Genomic DNA, 12,965 nt, shown 5'->3' on the forward strand with positions numbered 1-12,965 from the left:
GAGCTTCCATGTCTTTCACCACAGTAAAGCCTAACACAAAATATTTGTTCAATATCTCCATCATCAGCAGTGATTCCACACAGACAGCCTCATTGACCTTTCAGCGGCCCTATTCTCTCACGAGCTAATTTTTAGCCCTTGTTGAAACTTTTCAAAATGCTTCTGAAATTTCAAATATCCCTCTACTGCAACTATCCTCCCCCACCCTTATCTATTCTGCCATTTATGGTCACACCAAAATATAGAATGCAACAGATTTAAAAATATTCCCCTTTTATAAAATCATACATCTCACATTGTTTCTAAGTATCTAGTTCTCATTTATTGTCATATTCTTTATAGCACTTTCCAGCACGTTCCCGACTTACTGTCAGGCTAACACCGTTTGGTTTCAGACTGACTGCACAAAGGATTTTGGGAATCCTTGTGATTCAATCTGAAACAGGTAGCTTACAGGACCAGCAAGTAATTGAGAAGGCAAAGGGAATGGAGTCTAAATATAGGGAGGTCTTGCTAAAACAATGCAAGGTACAAGTCAGACCACACCTAGATTATAATGAATAGTATGTGTGCCCTCAGGAAAGACATTCTTGTGTTGGAGGCAGTCCAGGGAAGGTTCGCTTGGCTGATCCTGGAGATGGCGGGATTATCCAATGTGAAGAGTTGGAGTAGATTGCCCTTGAACCTATTGGGGTTTTGAAGAATGTGAGAGAAATTGAATGAAATATCCAGGATTCGGAGGGGCTTTGACAGGTTAGATGTCGTTAAGTTAGAAAATGGAACAGTACAGCAGAGTAATAGGCCCTTCGGCCCACCATGGCTGTGCTGACCATGATGCTATTCTCAACTAATCCCATCTGTCTGCACATGGGCGATATCCCTCTATTCTCTGTTTGTTCATGTTTCTGTCTAAATGCCCTTCAAATGTTTGCTCTTGTTGCCACCTCTCCCACCTCCTGTTTGTTTTTTTGCTGATCCTGCCTAAATCCCTACAACCCCTCAATAATCACATTGCTCGGTAAAGACAATTGGCCTCATTCATCTCACTTAAAACTTCTCACTCTCACCTTAAACCGATGCGCCCTAGTATTTGATATTTCGACATTGGAAGGAGGATTCCAACTATCCACACTATTCACGCCTCTCCTCATGCTCTATACCTGTACAAGTTCACCCCTCAGTCTCGAATATTCTCGCAAAACAATCCAACTGCGTCCAACCTCCTTAAGCACAGTCTCATCCAGGCAATATTCTGCCAACCCTCTGTTGGAACCTCCCCAAAACCTCCACATCCTTCCTGTGGTGTGTCGATGAGAATGACACGCAACTTTCCAAACATGGTCGAATGAAGTTTCATTCAGTCACAACATGACATGCAAACGTCTGTACTCAATACTGTGCCCAATAAAGGTAAGCATACCATACTCCCCCTTGACCACCACATCCTGTTGTGTTGTTATTTTTAGGGAGCTATGGATTTGCTTCCAGTGTCTCTCTGTTTATCAATGTTTCCAACTAGTCAATTAGTGTACTTCTCTCTTCCATTTGACTTCATAAATGCTTGTAATTTTTATTAATGACTGTTTGTAATTTTTATTAATGACTTAGATGAGGGAGTCGAAGGGTGGGTCAGTAAATTTGCAGATGATACGAAGATAGGTGGAGTTGTGGACAGTGAGGAGGGCTGTTGTCGGCTGCAGAGGGACTTAGATATGATGCAGAGCTGGGCTGAGGAGTGGCAGATGGAGTTCAACCCTGCCAAGTGTGAGGTTGTCCATTTTGGAAGAACAAATAAGAATGCGGAATACAGGGTTAATGGTAGGGTTCTTAGTCAGGTGGAGGAACAGAGGGATCTTGGGGTCTATGTACATAGATCTTTGAAGGTTGCCACTCAGGTGGATAGAGTTTGTAAGAAGGCCTATGGAGTATTATCGTTCATTAGCAGAGGGATTGAATTCAAGAGTCGTGAAGTGATGTTGCAGCTGTACAGGACTTTGGTTAGGCCACAGTTGGAGTACTGTGTGCAGTTCTGGTCGCCTCACTTTAGGAAAGATGTGGAAGCTTTGGAGAGGGTGCAGAGAAGATTTACCAGGATGTTGCCTGGAATGGAGAGTAGGTCGTATGAGGATAGGTTGAGAGTTCTCGGCCTTTTCTCGTTGGAACGGCGAAGGATGAGGGGTGACTTGATAAGATGATCAGAGGAATAGATAGAGTAGACAGTCAGAAACTTTTTCCCTGGGTACAACAGAGTGTTACAAGGGGGCATAAATTTAAGGTGAAGGGTGGAAGGTAGAGGGGAGATGTCAGGGGTGGGTTCTTTACCCAGAGAGTGGTGGGGGCATGGAATGCGCTGCCCGTGGGAGTGGTAGAGTCAGATTCATTGGCGACCTTTAAGCAGCATTTGGATAGGTACATGGATGGGTTTTTAAATCTAGGTTAGAAGTTCGGCACAACATCGTGGGCCGAAGGGCCTGTTCTGTGCTGTATTGTTCTATGTTCTATGTTCTATGCATCACTTCACACCTGTCCCGATGAAATTCAATTTGCCCCATCTCTGCCCAATGTTACAGCTGATCTACATACTGCTGCAACCTTGAACACTCTTCCTCACTATCCACAATTCCCCTAACTATCCCTAATCATTACATGCCTTTCCAAATGTCGACTGCAAAATTACCACTCAAACTGCTGACCTTTTCATCTGAATCACAGATATAAATTACACACAGACATCACAGCACTGATCCTTGTGAAACAGACGTCCAATCAGAAATTGACCACTGCACATGCCTCTGTCTACTATCACCAAGAAAATATTGCATCCGACTTAACAACATGCATGGATTGTGATTTGATCTCCCAGATCTCCCTTGCTATTTAGAAGCTGTCCATTCAAAATGACTCTATATTTTGATTCCCAGATTAAATTGGCTGTCTCACTAATGCACTGACTGCGGCCTTTCTTCACAACAAAACGGGACCTGTTTGGTTTTTTGCTGATCCTGCCTAAATCCCTACAACCCCTCAATAATCACATCCCAGCGATGGTCATGCTGCAGCCACACCTCCACAATAACAGTTCGATCATATCTGTTCCCTTCAGTTAATGCTGTCATTCCATCTGCCTTGTTGCAAATGCATGGTGCGTGTCACCGAGAGAGGGCCTTTGAGGGATGGTTAGAGGTCACAGAGTGGGAGAGATGTTTGGGGGTGTGACAATGTTGCAGGGTTAAACATAGTTACAGTTGCTACAGATTGTTCGCAGGAGAAAACATTTTATTGTTTGGAGGAAGATAGAGAGATAAAGCGTCTTTGATTAGATTCCAGAGATAGGGATGTGTGTAGGGTTGTGGATCGTTACATGGACAATGTTGATCAGGACGTAGACCATTCACAGAATTCCAGGATTTCGTACATTTAACAACATTTGTGGGATCTGGAGAATATCACAGTGATAAGGAGGATGGTATGGACTGGAGAATGTTACAGGGAAAGGGTGGGTAGTATGGACTGGAGAATGTTGCAAGCACATGGAAGATGATATAAGCTGGAGAATGCTGCAGCAATAGAGAGGAGTATATGGACTGGAGGATGTTGCACGGACAGGGATGAAGTTATAGACTGGATACAGTTAGAAGGAGAGATGAATTTATGCACTGGAAGGTATGTCAGAGAGAGTGAGTGGGGTGCATGCTGCAAGGTACGACAGGGATAGGGAAGCTTGTAGAGACTGGAGGAGAGAGTGATAGAGAGTCTTGTGAGAGACCAGATTCATTTATGAGCATAGGATATGCTATAGTGAGCAGAGCCTTTTGCAGATATAAATGAGGATACAATGGCCACAAAGCAGTCACACCTATACATAGGTATATAGGAACTGAAGGAATTGAACAGATTAAACAGGCTAGGAGTGTTGTATGCAGTGGAGGAGATTAAACTGAAAGGGATGGTTTTAGAGACTCAACAATGTTAGGAAATAACGGGAGTTGCAATTGTTAGAGCAGGTTTCAACAATTCGGAGGATATAGACCTGAAAGAGCTTTGACAGATAGCGATGGAACGGTAAAGGGAATTGTAGTGGCTTCCCTTTCATAAGCAATCCATAAGCACTTAAAATAGCCTGGTTGACATGTGCATTATCTCTCGACCATTCATCAGACAGCGCTGCAAATACTTCACTGGATCTGCCTACCAGCTTAGACTGAACTAGCATCACCCAGAAAACCTCGGACCACTCTCCCTGTCTATGAAATCTTTCAAATGAAATACAGAGTTCCTTGACAGTAGAGTCACAGGTAGTTAGGATCGCGAAGAAGGCGCTTGGTATGCATTCCTTTATTGGTCAGAGTATTGGGTACAGGAGTTGGGAGGTCATGTTGCGGCTGTACAAGACAGTGGTTAGGCCAATTTTGGAATGCTGCATGCAACTCTGTTCTACTTCCGATCGGAAGGATGTTGTGAAACTTGAAAGGGTCCAGAAAAGATTTACAACAACGTTGCCAGGGATGAGCTATAGGGAGAGTTTGAACAGGTGATGGTTGTTTTTCCTGGAGAGTTGGAGGCTGAGGGTGACCTCATCGAGGTTTATAAAATCAAGAGGGACATGGATAGGGTAAAGAGACAAAGTCTTTCTCCTGTGGTGTGCGAGTCCAGAATTATAGGGCGAGGTTTAGAGTGAGAGTAGAAAGATATAAAAGATAAAAAGGGGCAACTTTTTCACGCAGATGATAGTACATATATGGAATGAGCTGCCAGAGGAAGTGGTGGAGGCTAGTACAACTGCAACAGTTAAAAGGCATCTGGATGGGTAGTTGAATAGGAAGGGTTTAGAGGGAGATGGGCCGGGTGCTAGCAGGTGGGACTACATTGGGTTGGGATATCTGATCTGCAGGATGGGACCATGAATGGGTTGGGAACCTGGAGGATGTTATGATTTGAACCACAGGTAATGTTTGATTGGATCTTTCAGCCAGTCTTACAGATGGTAAAATTGCAACATTTAAGAAGCATTTGGATGGATATATGAATAGAAAGGGTTTGGAGGGAGATAGGCCAGGTACTGGCAGGTGGGACTAGATTGGGTTGGAATACCCTGTCGGCATGGCTGGGTTGGAATGAAGGGTCTGTTTCCATGCTGTACATCTCTATGACTGGAAGATTGGCTGAACGGTCCAATCAAAAATTACCTGTGGTTCAAATCATAATATCCTCCAGGTTCCACAAGCCATCCCTTGTCCTATCCTACAGGTTCAATGAATCCCGGAACACCTAACCTTCTTCAAGACCCACGTCCCTTTCAACATTTGTACCATCCTCCAAGTTCTGCAGCCCTTCATACCTTGTAACATGGTCCAGACTCTCCAACTCCTCCTTCCTCTGCAATGTTCCCCAGAAGGGCACTGGAGGATGGTGGGGGTTACAGAGATACGGAGGGACATCAGGACGGGAGGATTTTGCAGACATTAGGAATATATGGACTTGAGGAGGTTTCACAGTTAATGAGTGTTATAGGGACTGGACGAACTTACAAAGATAGGAATAGTTTTAGATTGGAGGATTCTGCAGAAAACCTGTATGTGGTTAAAGGCAGGATTTTTAGCAGCGATCAGGAACAAAGGGATCCTGTGTCCCTCAGGATCCCACCCAAGTTGACAGGCTGTTAAGAAGGTGGATGGTGTGTTGGCTTTCATTAGCAGGGGGATTGAATTTAAGAGATGTGAGATTTTGCTGCAGCTCTACAGAACCCCAGTTAGACCACACTTCGAATATTGTGAACAGTTCTGTTCGCTTCATTATAGGGAGGACGTGGAAGCTTTAAAGACAGTGCAGAGGAGATTTAGCAGGATGCTGCCTGGACTGGAGGGCATGCCCATAGAAGGTAGGTAGTGGAAGCTAGGGCTTTTCTGATCACAGCGAAGGAGGAAGAATGGTGACTTGATAGAGGTGGACAAGGGAATGAGAGGGATAGATAGAGTGGATAACCAGAGACTACTTCACATGGAGAAATGGCTATCACAAGGGGACATAAGTTTAAGGTAACTGGCGGAAGGTTTAGCTTAGATATCAGAGGGATATGGGCCAGGTGCTGGCAGGTAGGACTAGATTGGGTTGGGATATCCTGTCGGCATGGACGGGACTGGTACGTTATTTGCACAGAGTGTGGTGAGTGTGTGGAATGGACTGCCAGCCGTGGTAGTAGATTCAGACACATTGCAGACATCTAAGCAACTCTTGGATAGGCACAACAATGATAGTAATATGTAAGGTATGTAGGTTCGTTTCATCTTCAGAGTAGGATAAAAGGTCAGCACAATATTGTGGGTGGAAGAGCTTGTACTGGAATGTGCTATTCCATGTTCTAAATAGCAAGGGTTAAGATGGCAGCAAGAGGTTTCGGGAAGCGGGAGAGGATGCGATCTGAATGAAGTGACACAAATAGGAGGCGTTGCTAAAGTTGTATGAGGTAACAGAGACAGCAATGGTCTGATCTGCAGCAGATGACCAGACTGCAAGAATTGTGGGGACTGGAGGTGCTTTCACAGGGAGGGAAGAGCATAGAGCCACAGGAGGTTACAGAAATGTGGAGAGCTGTCGGGCCGACAGGAGTTCATGGAGATGGGGAGGTTGGGAGGAATGGAGCAGTTTACAGGAATAAGGATGTTGGTAGGATGGGGTGTTTTACACAGACAGGAATGTTTCAGGTGAATGGAGCCGAGTACAGAGATAAAGTGGGTTGTACAGATTGGAAAAACAAATAGACGTATGGAGGGTAGTCGGGACTGAAGATGTTTATAGACACAGGAAGGCTTAGGGTCTGCAGGTTATTTAGATAAAGAGGGTGTGGAATTAGACAGATTCTCCAAGTGATAAAGACAGCAATTTTGGTTGGAGACACTTTCACAGATTAGGGAGCATTAGTAACCTCCTCCAGTTTGGTCAGAGTGGGAAGGGTTGTAGGGGAGGGTGATGTTTACACATGTAAGAGTTGGAGGAGATTATGAAAATGATTAGATGGATGGAGACACTGGAGGAGCTTACATTGACAGGGTGGGTGCTGGCAATGAAAAGATATCACATAGATAGAGGGTCTTGTAGGAACTGTATTGAAAGAGTCACAGGCATTGGAATGACTTCTGCAGATTGGGAGTATTACAGGGACTGAGAGGATTGTACGGTCTCCACAGATTGATCGTGTCTTTAAGAATATGTAGATATGGAAATCTTAAACCCAATGCATGCAGTCTTCATTTCAAGACCAGAACCTTATTATCCCTCATCAGCCAAGGATCCCTAACCCTGCCAGCTTTTCCCTTTACCCCAATGGGGCATACTGGTCCTGGATTCTTGAGATCACACTTTGAAAAGCCTCCCATTTGCCAGTTGTTCCTTTTCCTTCAACCAGACTCACCCAATCGATTAGAATCATAATGTGGAGGTGCCGGTGTCGGACTGGGGGTGTACTAAGTTAAAAATCACCGACACTCGGTTCCAGTCCAACCGGTTTATTTGAAAGCACTAGCTTTCAGAACACTGCTTCTTCATCAGGTGGTTGGGGAGCACAATCCTAACAGTACAGAATTTATAGCAACAGGATGGCAGTGTCATGGAATATAATATCAAACAAATTTAGTTTAAGCCTTCCACCTGTTACAGTGATCACCAGCCCTTCCAAAGCGAGTTGGATTTTAGCTGGGCATTGTGCAATTTTAAATTCACGGCATTGACGCTGGCCAGATCCTGCAGAATGGCCCCAAACCTGGCCCTTTTCCAGTATTCCTCTTCAATCTGTGGACCTGCTGATCTTTTTCCATAATTATGTTAAAACGAAGACTGTTGTGGGCACTGGACCCAAAGTGCTCTCTGAATGACACTTCAGTCACTTGCTCGACCTCGTTTTCTGAGGGGAGGTCCAGTGTTACACCTGCCTGAGTAGAGTAGGACCCTCTGCATATTGATTTAGGAACCTTCCTTGGACACATTTGAAAAATTGCCCTCCGTCCAGTTCTTTTTATACTCGAGGTGGCCCAGTCAATACAGGGAATATTAAAATCTCCAGCCTGCACTCCTCTATTATTCCTATAGTTATCTACAATCTCTCTACACAGCTGCTCCTCTGGTATCTGTTGGGTCTACAACAGTCTACAATACAGTCCCAACAAAGTGACCACCCCCTTCTTTCGAACTTCTAACCACGTGGAATTTTAAATGAATATATGTTTTAAAAATTGGAATTAACAATCCATAAATAAATATTGATAAAAAATCCAAACACTTGACCTTCAGAGAAAGACACCAGTTCACTCTCATGTGGTCAGCACGACATCCCCATAGCAAAGTGTTTGCCTCTCAATGACCCTGTGAAATGGGTGAGCCAGCTGCTCAGCTCAAGGGCAGCAAGGGATGGGCAATAAAGGCTAGTCAGACAGAGACACCCACATCCCATACCTGATTTTTTTAAAAATCCATTCAGATTGGTCCCAGCACAGTTCCAGTGGAACAATGTCCTGGCCAATCACATTGGTAGATTTATGGACAGGGCTTTAAACTGACAGAGAGTATGCAGGGACAGGCTTCAGGTAAAAGGAGCTTTCCAAATCCAAAGGGAAAAGGTGAAGCATCAGAGCAGCGTGGGAATGTGACCGAAGACAACAGAAAGGAACAGGATGAGACAAAGTTTAACTAAAACTGGAGATCAGCAAATCCATTTGTGACAGGAAATTGTGGGAACGAGTAAATTATGTGTTTTTATGAATGGACAAAGTCTCTGTAACCAGGTAGATGGATTTGTGACACAGAGATAAAAGAGATTGAGACACCAGAGAGATGTGGTTACAGGGCGAACAAAAGGTGGAACGTAAATATTCAATGGATCACAACCTTGTGCAAATTCAGGCAAAATGGACGACGCTCACAATAATGGGTAAGAAAGGCATTACAGAGAAAGCATTTGGCAACAGATCATAAAGTAGAGTCAGTCTGAATGTTAATTCTGGCTACTACTTGCCAAGGACACAAACAGCAGAACAGTTTTAGACCACCCACCGAACAGCATTTCATGGCTCATCACTGCAATAAATAGGAATTCATTGGAATGTTTAATACAGGCATGGTGAACATTTAGTTAAACGTCAATATTCACAAAGTCTGGGACAATCACACTGACAACAGTGATATTGGAAGGGGAGTTCAGAGAATTTTTTTCAGTGTTTCTGAGAATAACACATTGTGCAACTGGCGAGGGACGTAACTGTCTCAGAGAGACTGTTATGTGATAAAACATAGTGAATGAGTAATGTCACCTGGAGAGATCCACAGGGAAATTGTGATAAAGTGCAGTTTAAAGAAATATAAAGTTTTAAAGCGAATCACAGAAAGGACAACTAGAAACAAAAATAGCAAATTACGTGGGTTTGAGATGAGAACTGACCAAGGTAAACAGGCTAAACAGACTGAAATGTGTGTCTGTAAATGAACAGTGGAAAACATTTGAAGGAACAGTGCAAAACACTCAACAAAAGGACATTCCACTGAAACAGATAAAAACTCAGCAAGAAATCCCCACCGGTCCCTCACTCAGAACAAAATGGATCATATTAGGTTATGAGGCTGAGAAGATCACCACAAAGTACATAAAATCCTGAAGTAAGAGAGAGTTTTAGGAGTAAGTTTTAAAGGGATTGTAAAGGGTCTGCTAGCAGGACGAGGGCAGTGGGAAGGGGAATCATTGTCAGGGTTTAATGACACGATAGGAACAGGGAGAGGTGAAGGTGCTGGAGGTGGTGAGAGTGTTTCAGAGAGTGGTCAGGGCCTGAACGGTGTTACAAAGCCAGGACGGATTGCTGCAGCTGGAGGGGTTTGCAGAGGTAGGGAGGGACATATGGATTTTTACTTATTCATTCATGGGATGTGGGTGTCACTGCCTGGACCAGCATTCTTTGGCCCCATGCGAATTACCCAGAGGTTGTTGGGGCCCTGGTGGATAAATATCATACTTTGCTGGCCACAGGTGAAGTGCTGAATGACTGGAGGATCGGTAATGTGGTTCCTTTGTTCAAGAAGGGCAGCAGGGATAGGCCAGGTAATTACAGAGCAGATAGTCTGACAGCAGGGGGAGGGAAATTATTGGAAACTACTGTGGGGATGAATCAACACTTGGAAAGGTAAGGATCAACTCGGCTTAGTCATCACGGATTTGGCAGAGGAAGATACTGTCTGAGGAATTCAGTCCAGTCTTTTTGAAATGGTGCTTAATTATATTGATGAGGGCTGTGCAGATGATGTGGTTTACATGGACTTGAATAACTGGAAGGCTGGTCCAAAAGGACTGGGTTCCAAGGCAAGTTGGCAATTGGATGCAAAATTGGTGGATAGAATACTTTCACCAGTGGATGTACCACAGAGATCTGTGCAGGAACCATTGAACATTAATAACTCAGATGTGAAAGCAGAAGGTATCATTAGTTCATTTGCAGATGACATGAAAGATGAGGGTGTTGTTCACAGTGAGGAGGATGGTCTCAGTCTGTAGTCCAACGTCGATCAGATGATAATCGAAGCAGAGTTTAGTTCTGATTGAAGTGAGGTAATACTCTGTGGGAGGTACGATAAGAGAAGTACAGACATAATAAACGGTAGGTCCTTGCGGAGTACTGAGGAATACAGGGACCTTGGTGGATAAGTCCATAGATCCCTGAAGGTGTCAGCACAGGGAGACAGGATGGGAAAGGCACCTCAACTGGGAGCGGGAGAGGGACCCATATCCTGGTGGGGTGAATTGCTCGAGCTACTTGAGTGGATATAACCTAGTCTGGCAGGGTGTTGGACCTTAAGTAAACGTAAGGCCAGTAAGAAGATTGAGGCTGGTACTCAATAAATAATAAATAAGTAATAGATTAGACCACAATTGGAGTACTCTGCAATTCCAGTCTCTCTGCTACAGGAAGGATGTTGTGAAACTTGAAAGGGCTCAGAATAGATTAACAAGATATTGCCCGGGTTGTTGCTGAATAAGCTGGCGTTACTGTCACTGGAGAATCGGAGACTGAGGGATGACCTTACAGAGGTTTATATGAACATGAGCGGTATGGATAGGGTAAGCATACAAGGCCTTTTCCCAGAAGGTGGGGAGTCCAAAACTAGAGGGCATAGGTTTAAGGTTAGAGGTGAATGGTTTACAGAGGGACTGAAGGGACAGCTTCTTCACACACATGGTGATGTGTGTATGGAATGAGCTGAGAAAGAAAGTAGTGGAGACTGATACAATGACAACATTTAAAAGGTATCTGGATGGGCATCTGAATAGTAAGGGTGTAGACGTATATGGGCCAAATGCTGGAAAAGGGAATGATTTATTTAGATCTTCTGGTAAGCCTGGACGAGTTTGGACCGAAGGTTCTATTTCTGTGCTGTATATCTCTATGACTTGAAAAGAGTGCATGTTATAGAAGAGGTGGTGCTGGAGGTTTTAAAACACAAAGCTATGGCAAGTCCCAGAACCTGATTAAGTGTATCACAGGACAATGTGGGATGCTAGGGAAGAAATTGTGGAGCCCCTAGCAAAGGTATGTGTACTACTGACAGCCATGTGTGATGGGCTGGCAGGCTGGAGGGTGGCATCATGGACAGTGAAGGAGGTTTTCTGAGATTACAAAGGGATCTTGATGAAGGGAGTGAATGGGCTGAAAAACTAGAGATGGAATTCAATCTGAATAAATACGAGGTAATGCATTTTGTAAAACAAACAAGGGTAGAGCTTATACAATTAATGTTAAGGCCTCGGTTCGTGTTTTAGATCAGAGGGCACTCCGGGTTCAGGTACATAATTCTTGAAGTTTGCATCACAGGATGGATAAGACACTGCTTGGCATGCCTGACTATGGCTCAGTCCATTGAGTGTAGGATTTGGGACGTCATGTTGAGATTGCAAAGACATTTGAGAGGCCTGTTCTGCAATACTCTGTCCAGTTCTGGTCACCCAGTTAACAGGGAGGATATCATAAAGCTGCAGGATATTCAGAAGAGATTTACCAGGATATTGCTGGGTATGGAAGGCTTGAGTTCTGAAAAATGGCTGGATAGGCTGAGTCTTTTTTTCACTAGAGCCTGGAGGTTGAGACATGATGCTATAAAGGTTTATGAAAAAAAAATGAGGTATATAGATCAATTTAATGGTAGTTGCCTTTTCCTCAGGATGGGAGAGTCTCAAGAGGAGGGGCCACATTTTTAAGGTTAGAGGAGAGAGATGTTCAAAAAAAGATATGGGGCAATTTGCTACACAGAAGGTGGTTTGAGTGTGGAATGAACTTCCTGAGAAAGGGGTTGATGTGGGTACAATTACAACATTTAAAAGATATTTGGATAAACAGGTGAATAGGGAAGGGTTGGAGTGATATGGGCCAGCAACAGGCAGCTGGGAAGAGTTTAGTTTTAGATTATGGTGGGTATCACCTGAAGGGTCAGTTTCCATGCTGTATGGGTCTATGACAAGAATATGGTTTGATTCCATTATTGAAGAAAGGATCAGGGCTGGGCCCACTGATGGGCATCATCGACATAAACAATTTGGTTGAAAATATAGGAGTGATTGTGTGAAAGTTTGTTGATGATCAAATGAATGGTGTCGTGGGCAGTAAATACGGTTATCAAAGGAGATCTTGACCAACTGGGCCAGTGGACCAAGGAATGAAAGATGGAGTTTAATTCAGGTGTTGGATTTTGTTAAGACAAACCAGGGAGGACTAATACAGTTAATGGAAGGGCTCTGGCCAGAGTTGTTGAACACAGAGAGAGAGTGAGAGAGAGAGTGAGAGAGAGAGTGAGAGAGAGAGTGAGAGAGAGAGTGAGAGAGAGAGTGAGAGAGAGAGTGAGAGAGAGAGTGAGAGAGAGAGAGAGAGAGAGAGAGAGTGAGAGAGAGTGAGAGAGAGTGAGAGAGAGCAGGGGGTGCAAGTTACATTGTTCCTCGGAAG

At 44.1% G+C, this 12,965-nt stretch overlaps 1 long non-coding RNA gene across 1 annotated transcript in view; it reads right to left on the reverse strand.

The window, feature by feature from the left end:
- Nucleotides 1-12,965, reverse strand: part of LOC140468633 (uncharacterized) — a 62,286-nt gene that overhangs the window by 11,400 nt on the left and 37,921 nt on the right. The gene's annotated exons all lie outside the window — the stretch shown is intronic.

Source organism: Chiloscyllium punctatum, chromosome 47, assembly GCF_047496795.1.
Source record: "Chiloscyllium punctatum isolate Juve2018m chromosome 47, sChiPun1.3, whole genome shotgun sequence".
NCBI classification, from domain to species: Eukaryota; Metazoa; Chordata; class Chondrichthyes; order Orectolobiformes; family Hemiscylliidae; genus Chiloscyllium; species Chiloscyllium punctatum.